Source organism: Chiloscyllium plagiosum, chromosome 7 (assembly GCF_004010195.1).
Source record: "Chiloscyllium plagiosum isolate BGI_BamShark_2017 chromosome 7, ASM401019v2, whole genome shotgun sequence".
Taxonomy (NCBI): domain Eukaryota; kingdom Metazoa; phylum Chordata; class Chondrichthyes; order Orectolobiformes; family Hemiscylliidae; genus Chiloscyllium; species Chiloscyllium plagiosum.
This window is the reverse complement of record NC_057716.1, coordinates 37070563-37085013: the sequence shown is the minus strand read 5'-3', so window position 1 is coordinate 37085013 and position 14451 is coordinate 37070563. Positions and strand designations below refer to the sequence as shown.

At 42.9% G+C, this 14451-nt stretch overlaps 1 protein-coding gene across 6 annotated transcripts in view; it reads right to left on the bottom strand.

The window, feature by feature from the left end:
- zswim2 (zinc finger, SWIM-type containing 2) overlaps nucleotides 1–14451 on the bottom strand; it is an 86842-nt gene that overhangs the window by 46261 nt on the left and 26130 nt on the right. For 4 of the 6 annotated variants that reach the window (XM_043693443.1, XM_043693444.1, XM_043693441.1 and 1 more), the window contains exons 2-3: nucleotides 13245–13426; nucleotides 9354–9402 (exon numbers count right to left, since the gene is read on the bottom strand). The gene's annotated coding sequence lies outside the window, so the exon portion shown is untranslated. The other 2 variants (XM_043693439.1, XM_043693440.1) reach the window with 2 other exon arrangements.

Below are 14451 nucleotides of genomic sequence, written 5' to 3'. Positions count from 1 at the left end.
TTCCAACTCCTGTACTCAGTCCTCTGACCAATAAAGGAAAGCATACCTTCACTATCCTATCTACCTGCGACTCCACTTTCAAGGAGATATGACCCTGCACTCCAAGGTCTCTTTTGTTCAGCAACACTCCCAAGACCTTACCATTAAGTGCATAAGTCCTGCTAAGATTTGCTTTCTCAAAATGCAGCACCTCACATTTACCTAAATTAAACTCCATCTGCCACTTCTCAGCCCATTGGCCCATCTGATCAAGATCCCGTTGTAATCTGAGGTAACCTTCCTCGCTGTCCACTACACCTCCAATGTTGATGTCATCAGCAAATTTACTAACTCTTATGCTCACATCCAAATCATTTATATAAATAATGAAAAGTAGTGGACCCAGCATCGATCCTTGTGGCACTCCACTGGTCACAGGCCTCCGGTCTGAAAAACAACCCTACACCACCACCCTCTGTCTTCTACCTTTAAACCACTTCTATATCCAAATGACGAGCCCTCCCTGTATGCCACAAGATCTAACCTTGCTCATTGGTCTCCCAAGGGGAACCTTGACGAATGCCTTACTGAAGTCCATATAGATCACATCTACTGCTCTGCCCTCATCAATCGTCTTTGTTACTTCTTCAAAAAACTTAATCAAGCTTGTTAGACATGTTGACTATCCCAAAATCAGTCCTTGCCTTTCCAAATACATGTACATACTGTCCCTCAGGATTCCCTCCAACAACTTGCTCACCACCGATGTCAGGCTCACTGGTCTATAGTTCTTTGGCTTGTCCTTACCACCTTTGTTAAACAGTGTCACCAAGTTAGCCAACCTCTAGTCTTCCAGCACCTCACCTGTGACTATCAATGATACAAATATCTCAATAAGAGGCCCAGGAAACACTTCCCTAGCTTCCCACAGAGTTCTAGGGTACACCAGATCAGGTCCTGGGGATTTATCCACTTCTATGCGTTTCAAGACATCCTAGTAAATGTAGTAAGTTGTATATTTTGTGACATTTGCCATAGCAATACACATTGTCTTTTGCTTGTACCTTTTCTGAAGTCATCAGATTGTACCTGTGACATCTCATACTTATAGCATTGTTCAATCAAAGCATTCAAAAGGGAGAAAGACCGTTATTTGTAAAGGAACAAAGTGCAGAATGACAGGGAGAAGGCATTTGTTGCAATACTCAGTGTAAGTGTTACCTGAGGGTTGAATGTTCTCCTGTGCTATAATAATCCTGTAAAATTCTGTGATTCTAGATGAGTGCATATGGAAGAGCAGAGAGCTGATTTCTTAGTCTTTTTCAACATAAGGAATTCAAATGGTTGTGAAGGGAATGAAAATGAGACAAATGGTTTTTGTCTTTTGGTAATGAATAGACAAAAAACTTTGCTTGATATAATTTCTTCCGATGGTTCTGAGACCTCGAACTGCCAAGCAGAATATCTTGTTCTAACGCAAAGTGTGAGTTATTTGGGGTGCAAATATTACTGTATATTGAGTCTCAGTGACTATCAGAATGTCATTCTCTCATGATAAATAAATAAATAAATCATTCACTGATGAGATGTAATTCCTCTTCCAAGAGTAGAATTGTGTGACATTTGTGATAGCCATCCTGTGATAAAGTAATCTTTTTCATGAGTACAAGCTTTGTCAGACTTTTGTGGATCTTTAATTCTATTCAGTCACTGAGTTGCTGCTGATAGAATTGCTGTTGCTATTGATAATAAAAGGTTCAGCACTTCAATGAAAACTACTTTTTTTAAGCTGTTGACACAGATATAAATATTGGCATACTCTATCTTTGTTTCAAACCTCAGTAGTCTCAGTTTGAATGGCTATACTGATGGATGCAGGTTTATCTCCTCAGAATTTAAAAGATGGTTTGTGGTAAGCTTGCAAACCTTTTACAAGCCTGTGCAGCTGAAAATGTATCTATCACTGCATACATCTGATTTGTCTATCTGTTAATATATTGGATCGGATACTACCTACTTATTTCAAGCTTTTGTACCTGAAAGAGCACAGCCTCTAGGTGTGTAAAATATGCATCTGCAGTAAAAGTAATAGGTGTCCAAGCTCATAAAATCAGATGATATCTCCACCTTTTTGATTTTCTTTGAAAAAGCTCTTGGGGCTTCCTCGCAGAGCCATGTATTGTCCTGTTCTCACAGCTGATAAAATGATTCATTGATGATATCTATATTGGTCAAGAACTTTCCAACTTGGTTTTCCATATTCATGAATGCGTGGGGCTCATTAATATTTCAATGAGCTGGAAAATTCTTGATTGCTTTTGTCTTCTGTTGATCAACCCTAACACTGGATGTTTCCACAATGTGCCTAAGGAGCCTGACATAGTCAGCTGTGAGAATTCACATTTGTAGTGGAGTGCAAGTCCTGTTATCTGTAGGCATTGCAGCAGAGCTCACATACTAGTCATATTCTGTCTGAGTGGATTCATGGATCAGGACATCATCGATGTGACATATGACTCTAGCCAGACCTCTAGGCTGCTTGACATTATCCTCTGGAAGGTTACTGCTGCTAATGTAATAACAAGAATGAAAAAAACTCCACACAGGCTGGTATCCAGACAACAAATCACCCTTCATTTAAATATGGAAAATTCTTGACACTGATCCAGCTCTCTCAGAGCCAGGTTACAGAGTTAACAGAATGTCAGCCAGGGCTCCATAACTGGACCAGATCAACAGCCCTGGTCATTTTCTATGAGGTCCACCTGGCTGACCTTGCGACACTCACTACATCTCTCCCTCCCCAAGTCAGAGGACATACGCTGGTTCCTCTAATATAGCAGAGTGTAATACACAGACGTTCACCACTTGTGTCCGAGACGTCATGGAAGAAATTTGTTCTTCTCTTCAGGCTGCAAAGACGTCGAGGCAGCGACATCCTCTGCGTCCATCTCAGATTCTGAGCTATTTTCAATGCTTGACTGATTTGGAGAATCCATATGATCCAGAACAGTCAGAAAGGCTGTTAAGGATTGGGGCATATTTTGCTCCCACAGTTTGTGAGTTTGCAGCTTTTATATGGTCCATGTGTTTGTTCAGGGTGTTGCACCTACCTGAATTTCATACATCATTGAACCTGACCTCTCGTTAACCATGCCTCTTACCCATGCAGACAAGCAGGAAGCTGAGAGAACATAGCAATGGAGGTGGAGCAGTTGATGTTTCGGGTGTAACCTTTCTTCAGGACTGGGGGTGGATAAGGGAAGCAGCAGATAAAATGGGTGTGGGGGGGGGGGGGGGAGGTGAAGAGAAGGGCAGGATGTGGAGGTGGGGATAGGTAAAGATAGGTAGAGGGTACAAAGTGGTTGGTCAATGGAGGGATGAGTCTGGTTGGTGGCGGAGAGGAATGAGAGGGAGAATGAGGAGCTGGGAAGGGAGGTCATTTGAAACTGGACAACTCAATATGGAGTCCTCCAGGCTGGAGGCTGCCCAGGTGAAAGATGAGGTGTTGTTCCTCTAATTTGCAGTTTGATCATTGTGGCAATGGAGGAGGCTAAGGATGGCCATGTTGGAAAGAGTGTGAGGGGAATTAAAATGAGTGGTGACTGGGAGGTCTGGTCAGCTCCTGCGGGCCCGGCTGAGATACCGTTCCTTGAAGTAAACTGTGTCTCTTGCTTAGAAGAATCTTGCAACTGGCATTGCCATTCCTGAGGCCATTTCACCCTCCCCCCCAGGTCCGGGAAGAACAAATTTAACCTGGCACGGAGTCTTCTCCCAAATTGCATCTCTGCTGGAGCAGGGGTGGTCCGATAATAGGAACTGTTAGGTGTCTAGTGAGGCTGTAGGCTGTTTCTTTAAGCCTGCCTTCAAAGTTTGGACTGTTGTTTTGCCAGACCATTACAGTGGATGGTTTGCAGCTGTCCTTCTATATCAAATGCCATTTGATTTTAGGAAATACTTGAATTCCCTTCCGGTTAATGATGGCCCGTTATCTGTGACCAACACTTCCAGGAATCCGGATATTGCAAAAGATGCACATTGTACTCAAGTTCCTTGAATGAACTCTATGCACATCCAACCACTTTGAGTGGGCATCCACAATGATGAGAACATTGAGATCATGAAAGGACCAGTATATTCGATGTGTAACCGAGTCCAGGGTTTACGTGGCCATTCTCATAAATGTAGGCGAGTTGCTGTCTGTAATCTTTGACTTTATTGCACTGTGGACACTACCCCAGCATCCAGTCCTGTCCACCAACCATAACTTCTCACTAACATCTTCATTATGGAAACCCCTGGATGACCCTGGTGGAATTCAGCCAGTACCTGATAGTGACCTTTCCTCCCTATAATAATATGCCATCTTTGACTGTGATCTGGTCTCTCCATTCCAAAAAGGTTTCAATTCTGGTTGTGATAGCCCTTTGGTTTCCCTCATCATCACCAGCTGATTCAGTTTTGCCAGGACTGGACATTTCTGATATCGTCAGCGGTGGGTGGAAGTGTGTCCAGAAAATTTAAAATCTTAGGTATTCTGGTGGTGATATCACCAGTGGTATCTATCAGTGGGAAGCTGCTCAATGCATCCACATTTGCTACTTGGCCTCCCGTATGGTATTCCACTTTATAACTATATGCACTTAATATTAGATCAAACCACTAAATTAGGTCTGAAGCTATGCATGGCACAGCCTTGTCCTCTAAGTAGACATGGTAGGAGTTTGTGCTCCATTATTAAAAAAACACAAAGAACAAAGAAATTTTACAGCCCAGTAACAGGCCCTTCGGCCCTCCAAGCCTGAGCCGATCCAAATCCACTGTCTAAACCTATCGCCCAATTCCTTAGCATCTGTATCCCTCTGCTCCCCATTTGTGGGCGGCACGGTGGCACAGTGGTTAGCACTGCTGCCTCGCAGCGCCAGAGACCCGGGTTCAATTCCCGCCTCAGGCGACTGACTGTGTGGAGTTTGCACGTTCTCCCCGTGTCTGCGTGGGTTTCCTCCGGGTGCTCCGGTTTCCTCCCACCATCCAAAGATGTGCAGGGTCAGGTGAATTGGCCATACTAAATTCCCTGTAGTGTTAGGTAAGGGGTAAATGTAGGGGTATGGGTGGGTTTCGCTTCGGCGGGTCGGTGTGGACTTGTTGGGCCGAAGGGCCTGTTTCCACACTGTAATCTAATCTAATCTAATCTACTCATGCATCTGTCCAGACGCACCTTAAATGAATCTACCATGCCTGCCTCTACTACTTCTGCTTACAATGCGTTCCAGACACTTACCACCCTCTGTGTAAAGTACTTTCCGTGTGTATCCCCTTTAAACTTTTCACCTCTCACCTTGAATGGGTGACCTCTCGTTATTGAATCCCTCACCCTGGGAAAAAGCTTATCTCTATCCACCCTGTCTATACCCTTCATGATTTTGTCGACCTCAATCAAGTTCCCCCTCAATCTCCTTTTTTTTTAAAAATGAAAACAATTCTAACCTACTCAACCTCTTCATAGCTAGCACCTTCCATACCAGGCAACATCCTCATAAACCTTCTATGCATCCTCTCCAAAGCATCCACATCCTTTTGGTAATGTGGCGACCAGAACTGAACACAGTATTCTAAATGCGGCCTAACCAAAGTCTTGTACAATTTTAACACGACCTGCCAGCACTTATACTCAATACCCCACCCAATGAAGGCAAGCATACCATATGCCTTCTTGACCACTCATTCCACCTGTGCAACCACCTTCAGGGTACAATGGACCTGAATTCCCAGATCTCTGATCATCAACTTTTCCCAAGGCTCTTCCAGTTACAGTATAATTCGCTCTAGAATTAGACTTCCCAAAATACATCGCCTCACATTTGCCCGGATTGAACACCATCTGCCACTTCTCTGTCCAACTCTCCAGTCTATCTATATTCGCCTGTATTCTTTGACAGTCTCCTATGCTTTCTACTACTCCACCAATCTTTGTGTCATCTGCAAACTTATTGATCAGACTAACAGATCATTTATGTATAATCATAAACAACAGTGGCCCCAACACTGATCCCTGTAAAACACCACTGGTCATCTTTCTCCATTTCGAGAAACTCCCTTCAACTACTATTCTCTGTCTTCTGTTGCTCAACCAGTCCTTTATCCACCTAGCTAGAACACCCTGCACACCATATGACTTGACTTGTTCCATTAGTTTACCATAAGGAACCTTATCAAATGCCTTACTAAAGTCCATGTACAAGACATCTACAGCTCTTCCTTCATCCATCAACTTGGCCTCTTCCTCAAAGAATTATAGTAAGTTGGTAAGGCACGATCTCCCCAGGACAAAACCATGTTGCCGATCACTGATCAGCCCATTCTCTTCCAAATATAAAATAGATTTTATCCCTCAGTACCTTCTCCAGCAACTTTCCCACCATTGATGTCAGGCTCACTGGTCTGTAGTTACCTTGAATATCCCTACTACCCTTCTTGTATAAGGGGACAACATTAGTAACCATCCAGTCCTCTGGCACTTCACCTGAGAATAAGGATGCTACAAAGATATTTGTCAGGGCCCAAGCTATTTCCTCTCTCTCCTCTCTCAGCAACCTGGGATAGATCCCATCCAGTCGTGGGGATTTGTCCATCTTAACATCCTTTAGCCTACCCAACACATCTTCCCTCCTTATGTCAACGTGATCCAGAGTAAACAAACTTCTATCTCTAATCTCAACATTCATCATGTCCCTCTCCTCAGTGACCACTGATGCAAAGTAATCAGTGAGAATCTCACCCATTTTCTCAGGTTTGACACACAATCTTCCTTCCTTATCCTTTAGTGGATCAACCCTCTCTCAAGTTAGCCTCTTGCTTATTATATATGAATAAAAGCCTTGTGATTCTTCTTAATTCTGCTCACATAAGTTTTTTCATGACCCTTTTTAGCCCACTTGATTCCTTGCTTAAGATTGGTCCTAATCTCCTTATATTCCTCCAAGGCCATTCTGTTCTTAGCTGCCTGGACCTTATGTATGCTTCCCTTTTCCTCTTGGCTAGTCCACAATTTTTCCTGTCATCCACGGTTCACGAATCTTGCCTTTCCTATCCCTTGTTTTCAAAGAGACATGCCTATCCTGCACTATCCTCAACCCCTATCTTTGAAAGTCTCCCACATATCAAATACGGATTTCCCTTTAAATAGCCATTCCCAATCGACATTTCCCATCTCCTGCCGAATTTTGATATAATTGGTCTTGGCCCAGTTTAGTACTCTTCCCTTAGGACCACTCTCATCTTTGTCTATAAGTATTCTAAAACTTACGGAATTGTGGTCACTATTCCCAAAGAAATCCCCCACTGCAACTTCTACCATCTGGTCTGGCTCATTCCCCAACACCAGGTCCAATATGGCCCCTTCCCTCGTGGGACTATCGACGTACTGCTCTAGAAAGCTTTCCTGGACGCTCCTTACAAATTTTGCCCCATCTAGACCTCTGACACTAAGTATATCCCAGTCAATGTTGAGAAAAATAAAATCTCCCATCATCACCACCCTGTTGCCTCTACATCTTTCCATAATCTCATTCCAAATGAAGGGCTTTTGCCCGAAACGTCGATTTTTCCTGCTCCTCAGATGCTGCCTGACCTGCTGTGCTTTTCCAGCACCACTCTAACCTTGACTCAGATTTTAAGCATCTGCAGTACCTACTTCTCCCTATCTTTCCATAATCTGTTTACTTATTTGTTCTTCTACCTCACACTGTAATACAGCCCCAACAATGTAACTGCACCCTTCTTATTTCTCAGCACTACCCATAATGCTTCACTACTCAAGCCTTTCATAGTGTCCTCCTTTAGCACAGCTGTGGTATCATTCCTGGCCAGCAATGCAACTCCTCCCCCCCCTTTTACTTCCCTCCCGGTCTTGTCTGAAGCAGCTATATCCTGGAACATTTAGTTGCCAATCATGCCCTTCCTTCAACCAAATCTCTGATCACAATAACATCATACTCCCAGGCACCAATCCAAGCCCTAAGTTCGTCTGCCTTACCCACTATACTCCTTGCATTAAAGTATATGCACTTCAGGCCTCCAATTCTTTTGCGTAGATCAACTCTGCCTACTCTTCCCGTTGGTAATGTTAACTTCATGATCCTTACAGTCTCTAGTTTCCACCTCACTGCCTACAAGTCTTCTGGTTCCCAGCCCCCTGCCACATTAGTTTATAACCTCCCCAACAACAGTAGCAAAAAACTCCCCTAAGAACATTAGTTCCAGTCTAGTTCAGGTGTGGACCATCCAATTTGTAATAGTCTACACCTTCCCAGAACCAGTCCCAATGTCCCAGAAATCTGAACCCCTCCCTCCTACACCATCCCTCAATCCACCATCCTGCTTATTTTTTGATTTCTACCCTGGCTAGCAAGTGGCACTGGTAGCAATCCTGAGATCACTACCTTTGAGATCCTCCTCTTTAACTTCTCTCCAAGCTCCCTGAATTCTGCTTTCAGGACCTCATCTCGTTTTTTACTTATATCATTGGTGCCTATATGTAGCACAACAACTGGCTGTTCACCCTTCCCTTTCAGAATGCCCTGCAGCCAATCGGTGGTATCCCTGACCTGAGCACCTGAGAGGCAACATACCACCCAGGAGTCTCGTTTTCAGGCAGGGAACCGCCTATCTACTCCCCTTACAATAGAATCCCCGATGACTATGGCCCTATGAGTCTTTTCCCACCCTCTGAACAGCAGTTCCCGCCACAGTGCCATTATTCTGGCAACTGCTGCCCTCCCCTGGTGAGCCACCTCCCCAACAGTATCCAAAACGGTATATCTGTTTTGGAGGGAGATGACCTCGGGGGACACCTGCACTGTCTTCCTACTCTTTCTCTGCCTTTTGGTCACCCATTTACTGTCTCCCTCAGCAATTCTAATCTGTGGTGTAACCAATTCACTAAACGTACTATCCACGACCTCCTCAGCATCACGGATGTTCCAGAGTGGTCATGCAGTCAATCAAGAGCTGCAGCTGGACACATTTGTTGCGAGTGTAAGAGTCAGGAATGTCAGCCACGTCCCTGAGCTCCTACATCAAGCAAGACGCACATGCAATGGGTCTGAGGTCCCCTGCCATTGTAAGCCTTAGCTTTATATCAACTAACTAAAACCAAACAATGCACTTAAATATATGAAAGAAAAAGCCTTACCTTACAGAGTAAAAACCTTACTACACACGTAGTACCTCAGGTTTAGCCATTGCCCGAAGTATATACTGAGTCCTTATCTTTCCGGCAACCTCCTGGTCTCCGTCACCTCTGCTCTCCCGCTGCTCCCGGACAAGAAAAAGGTCGCAGGCTTCGAAGGTAAGAATTTATACTAAGTCCTTACCTTCCTAGCAACTTCCTGGTCTCCAAAGTCACCTCTGCTCTGTCTCCTGCTGCTCCCGGACAGGAAAAAAAAATTATTATAATATAAGTTATATCTGCAAGATATTGGTGGAACCTCCAGCCTCCAAATATGACCACCAAACCTTCATTCTCAATCTGGGCATATTGACGCTTTGCTTCAGCCAAAGTCTTGGATGCATACGCTATTGGACCTTACTCTCCACTGGACCAACTATGAGATAATGCTACACCAATGCCATATGGGGAGGCATCGCATTAAATACCAGATCTTGCTTGGAATCATAGTGCTTCAACACATTTGAGGATGATAGCTGTTTTTTCACTTCCCTTGACTCCATGACCATTTCCAAGGCTTATCCTTGTTTAAGAGCCCTTGCAAAGATGCCAGGATGGAGGCCACGGTATTTATGAATTATTACGGAACATTCACCAGCCCAAGGAAAGATCTAAGCTCTAGTACAGACGTGGGAGCTGGGGCACCTTTGATCATCCTCACTTTTATTTTCCAGTCTTGTTGACTCTGTAGTCCAAGTGATCAGTTGGGGTGCCTAGAACACATTTTCCCTTCTAAGGTGTACGAATTCCTGGGAGAAATATCTAAGGACTACATCCAAGTTCTCTAAGTGTTCCTTTCGATCTTCCCTGTTGTTAGCATATCATCTACATAAATAGCGAATTGTAAAATGTTCTTCATCATCCACCAAAAAATTGCACAGGCTGATGATATCCCAAATGGTAGTCTAGCATATTGGTGCAAACTCCTTTGCGTATTAATTGTAGCATGCTTCTAGGAATCCTCATCTAACTGCCCATTCCATAAACTGGACTGGTTTGCCGATTTCTTTGCTTTACTGCTGCCTGATTTCTGCCTCTACTTTTGCTTGTCAGGCAAATGGCACTGGGCGGGCCTTGCAGAATCGTGGAATTGCTTTCTGATCCATGCACGGTAGCCTTGGCTTCTCTGGTTGTCTCTAGACCCTCCTGAAAATCTTCCCAGTATTTAATTTGGACTTCATTGAGGCAGCCATTTTCTAATTGAAAATGTGCAGCCAATCTAGGTAAATCTTTCTCAACCAATTTCCTCCCATGGACCCAAGACTTTTACTACAACCACTGGTAACTGAATCAGCTGCTTCTCATAAAAGAGTGGAACAGAAGTTATACTCTTAATCTGTAAAGGTTCCCCAGTATAGGTTGTCAGTCTAGCTGAGGTTTTGTGCAAACTTAAATCAGGGCAAATTTTGTTAAAGTCTGGTTCTGAGATCACAGAAGTCGCTGCACTGGTATCAACTTCCATTAGAACCAGGTGACCATTTAATCAAATGTTTATTTCGATTTGTTTTGATTTTGATGCTGCTAAGCAATTTAACTGTTCAAATCAGATGTAGGTAGACTTTCCAGGGTGTGCACTCTCCTGAATACTGGCCTATGAGTTCTCTTACTTAATTTAGTAAGTGGGAGTCTGCATACCGGCAGCAACTACAATGACTTGCCAGCCCGGATCATGAAGAAAATGTTAATCGTTTGGCCGAGGATTGGTTTTGTTTTGGGGTTTTGCTGTGGGCTGACCTAGAGTTTCCCTATGTCCTGAGTGACACTATGCAATTGCCTTCACTCAAATGTTTCCCAAGCTTACTTGGGACGTTTACTTCCATCGGAATACTCTGCAACTCCTATGCTCCACTTGCCTCATTTCCCAATGACAAAGCCAGTTGTAGTCCCTGTTTGAAGTTCAGTTGGTCTTCAGCTACTAGGTGCTTTTGCATGGTTACATCATTAATCGCTCACACCAAACTAACAGTCTCTCAACATCTCATTAAAGGTTAAACCAAAGTCACACGCCTCTGCCCGTTGTCTTAACCTCGTCAAAAATTCTGAATAGGATTCCCCTAGTTCTTGAATTGCCAAGTAAAACCAATAACATCTTAGAATTAGAGGAGGCTTGGGTAGTAATATTGCTTAACTAAATCCATCAACTCTTGAAAGGTTTTAGTATCTGATGCCTCAGGGGAAGTTAGGCTCCTAATAACTGAAAAAGCTGCAAGTTGCCAGGAGAACTACTCGTTGCCTTTGATCTGCTCCAATGTTATTTGCCTGAAAACAAAACACACTCTTTCCACATATTGAGCCGTCTCAACAGCAGGATCAAGCTTCACAAAGAACATGATGCCAGAAATGCTTACCCCAACTCAAAGACGACTATTGCAAGTGAATTTCTTCAGAAGCATGCTTTTCTTTCCACACAGACCCGTTCCTGTCACTAATTATTTACATGTGGAGAGTCCTTGATACTGATCTAGCTCCCTCACACCTAGTTCTCAGAGTGAACAGGATGTCTGACACTCCTGTTCTTATCTGTCAGCCAGGGTTCCCTGAGTGGACCAGGTTAAAAGCTCCAATCAGGGAACTTATATTCTATGAAGACCACCTGGCTGATCTTATTACAATCACTACAAAGTAACCTGCAGAAAAATACCTTCCAAACAGTGTCATAGGATTCTGAGCTACTTACACTTTTCATCAATGGTCTAAAAAGAATATTTGCATCTGATTTTGAGAAGATTAAACTACTTTTTAATTTTAGAGTGGTGCTGAAGTGCACAGATCAGGCAGCATCTGAGGAGCAGGACAATCAACGTTTTGGGCAGGAGCCCTTCATTAGGATTCCCGATGAAGGGCTCCTGCCCGAAATGCTGATTTTCCTGCTCCTCAGATGCTGCCTGACCTGCTGTGCATTTCCAGCACCACTCTAATCTTGACTCTAATCTCCAGCATCTGCAGTCTTCACTTTCACTTCCTTTTTAATTTTGCAGAGCTATTGCATCCAGCTGGCATTTGATGAACTTCACATTCAACTATTTTATTCAGCTATACAATATCTCTGCAGATTCTGATAGACCTGCTTAGTTCTGGTACTAGCAACATCTCTAAGCATCAGCATTTTCATTCTCCCACTGGTGAAGTAATAAGCAGTGGAAATTCACCTCTGAAGTTTTTAGGCTGAACTCTATGGCTTTCCAATTCCTCTACAGTTCACTGTTAGAAAGAAACAAAATTGCTGCATCTGTGCCCAACTTAAAATATGTCTCATTTTGTCTACAAGGCTAAAAACCACATGACATCAGGTTATATTCCAACAGATTTATTTGGAAGTACAAGCTTTCACAGTACTGCTCCTTTGTCAGGTGGCTAGTGGAGTAGGATCATAGAACACAGAATTTATAGCAAAAGGTCAGAGTGTCATACACTGATGCAACATATTGAACAAACCTAGATTACTGTTAAGTCTTTCACCTTTTAGAATGGGCTGCAGGTTTTGATTCATTAATATGTAAGTCCCAGAAATTCTCTCATATCATATGCCCGAGATAACTTAAGGTAAAAACAAAGGTGACAGCTCAGCTTAGACTAGACAATGTATTAAAGGTGTGAGTTTAGAGTCTGTGTGTATTACAATCTTGAATCAGACTGGTTCTACCAAATGTTTGGCAAGATAATTTTTGCATGGTTACCACTACTATCACAAATCACCAATTAGTTTTTCTTTTCAACCTATGCTCACCTGCTTGGTTCAAATGCTTTGGTTAATGCTAAGTCATTTCTCAATTCCAAGATAACACTAAATTCAAGCCTTTTAAAAATCCGGCTTAATCATAATCCATATATATTTGTACAGTCCATTGATAAATGTTTTAACACTTTCTCCTTGTCGTTGGGTGTGCTTATTACATTTAACCTGATAGAAATTATACGTTTTTGTAGATTGAAGTAGGCATTTATTAACTTCTTGGACATAATATTTTTTGTTGATCACTTGTCTGACTAGGATATTGTCTGCACAATCATCCATTGATTACAATAGTGTACTGACCTGCTCACTGCACAACTTCACAGCAAGACTAGATGCAGTGTGATAGCTTGTAATTCTTTGATGGCAATTTAGCCACGTTTCTTCCTCAATGGGGCTTGAGATTTGCTTTCTGGTAATGGCAGAGACTTCTTCATGGTTGTTCGTTCATTTTTCCTGCCATATAGTATTCTTGGTTTGTTGCACTGTTAAAAAAATTTATAGAGTTTGTCAGGGAAGAAAAATATCAACTTTATTTAAGCATCTTACTGAGCCTTCACCTTGCCACAGAGCTGCATGATCACTGCATTGTACCACTTACTTCTTATTAGCATATCAGAGCGAAACCAAACCCTTTATACGATAGTGTTCTGTCAACATAACCCTTCTCAGAAATTGTGAACTCTTATTGTACAGTGACCTCAGGAGAAAAATACATACAGAAGCAATGTAAATATCCTATTCCTTATGCTTACTGTGCTTAACCACAGGGTGTTTATGAAGATAGTTTGGGGCCTTTTTTCACTGGAGCATAGGAGGTCGAGAGATGACCTTGCAGAAGTTTATAAAATCGTGAGGGACATAGATAAGGTGAATAGCAAAATATTTTCCCTGGAGTGGGAAAATTCAAAACTAGGGGACATATTTTTAAGGTGGGAGGAGCAAGATTTAAAAGGGACCTGAGAGGCAACTTTTTCACACACAAGGTGGTTCATATGTTCGGGAATGAACTACTAGAGGAAGTGGTAGACGCAGGTACATTTCCAACATTTAGATGGGTACATAAATAGGACAGGTTTAGTTGGATATGGGCCAAACTAAGGCAATTGGGACTAGTTTAGTTGGGAAACTTGTTTAGCAAGGATGAGTTGGGCTGAAGGGCCTGTTTCCTGCTGTATCACTGCATGATTCTAGACTTAACACTAAATTCATTGTTTGTGAATCTTTTTGGAAACTTGCCCTCCCATCTCCTCAAACCACCTCCATCTCCTATGAGATACAAAACAAGCTTGGATAATTTTGGTCATTTCCAAATTTTTCTGGTGGTTCCCCTCTGACCTTTCCCCCTTCCTTTTCTCTCCCTGTCCCCTCACTACTTCACTTTTCTCCTTTCTCCCATCCCTCATCCTCAACTACCTGCCTCTTTCACCACCTCTCCCCATTTACCCTCCACTACATTCTTTTGTCACCTTCCACCACCCTCCCTCAACTCAATACTTCACTCCCTCTT